We start from the raw sequence: 1,136 nt of genomic DNA, 5'->3' as shown, positions 1-1,136 counted from the left end.
AGCTACACGGGAGGCTGAGGCAGGAGAATGGCGTGAACCCGGGAGGCGGAGCTTGCAGTGAGATCGCGCCACTATACTCCAGCCTGGGCGACAAAGCGAGACTCCGTCTCAAAAAAAAAAAAAAGAAAAGAAAAAAATAATTAAAAAATTAAGTTTCATCATGCCTGGGGGCAATGGTTTACACTTGCAATCTCAGCACTTTGAAAGGCTGAGGCAGGAGGAATGCTTGAAGCTAGGAGTTCAAGACCAGCCTGGACAACCTAGCCGGTCTCTATCTCTACAAAAAATAAAAAATTAGCCAGGCATGGGTGCATGCCTGTAGTCTCAGCTACTCAGAAGGCTGGGTAGGAGGACTGCTTGAGCCTAGGACATTGAGGATGAAGTGAGCCATGATCCCCCAACTGCATTCCAGTCTGAATGACAGAGTGAGACCTGTCTCAAAAATAAATAAATTGGGCTAGGCAGGATGGCACATGCCTGTAATCTCAGCACTTTGGGAAGCTGAGGTGGGTGAATCACCTGAGGTCAGGAGTTTGAGACCAGCCTGGCCAACATGGTGAAACCATCTCCATGTATTTTGTATTTTTGTATTTTGTAAAAATACAAAAATTAGTGGGGTATGGTGGCGGGTGCCTGTAATCCCAGCTACTCAGGAGGCTGAGGCATGAAAATTGCTTGAACCCAGGAGGTGGAGGTTGCAGTGAGCTGAGACTGTGCCACTGTAGTCCCAGCCTGGGCAACGGAGCGAGACTCCATCTCAAAAAAATAATAATAAGGCCGGGGGTGGTGGCTCATGCCTGTAATCCTAGCACTCTGGGAGACCGAGGCAGGTGGATCATGAGGTCAGGAGATCGAGACCATCCTGACACGGTGAAACCCCGTCTCTACTAAAAATAGTTAAAAAATTATCCAGGCATGGTGGCGGGCGCCTGTAGTCCCAGCTACTCAGGAGGCTGAGGCAGGAGAATGGTGTGAACCCGGGAGGCAGAGCTTGCGGTCAGTTGAGATTGTGCCACTGCACTCCAGTCTGGGCGACAGAGCGAGACTCTGGTCTCAAAAAATAGTAATAATAATAATAATAATAGGCCAGGTGCAGTGGCTCCCACCTGTAATCCCAGCACTTTGGGAGGCCAAGG

At 49.5% G+C, this 1,136-nt stretch overlaps 1 protein-coding gene across 2 annotated transcripts in view; it reads right to left on the bottom strand.

The window, feature by feature from the left end:
• The window catches only part of LOC105546596 (chromosome unknown open reading frame, human C19orf44), a 36,416-nt gene that overhangs the window by 17,900 nt on the left and 17,380 nt on the right, over window positions 1-1,136 (bottom strand). The gene's annotated exons all lie outside the window — the stretch shown is intronic.

The sequence above is a fragment of the Mandrillus leucophaeus genome, unplaced genomic scaffold (assembly GCF_000951045.1).
Source record: "Mandrillus leucophaeus isolate KB7577 unplaced genomic scaffold, Mleu.le_1.0 Scaffold11, whole genome shotgun sequence".
Taxonomy (NCBI): domain Eukaryota; kingdom Metazoa; phylum Chordata; class Mammalia; order Primates; family Cercopithecidae; genus Mandrillus; species Mandrillus leucophaeus.
The sequence above is the reverse complement of the archived record's forward strand: the minus strand, read 5'-3'. Positions and strand labels throughout refer to the sequence as shown.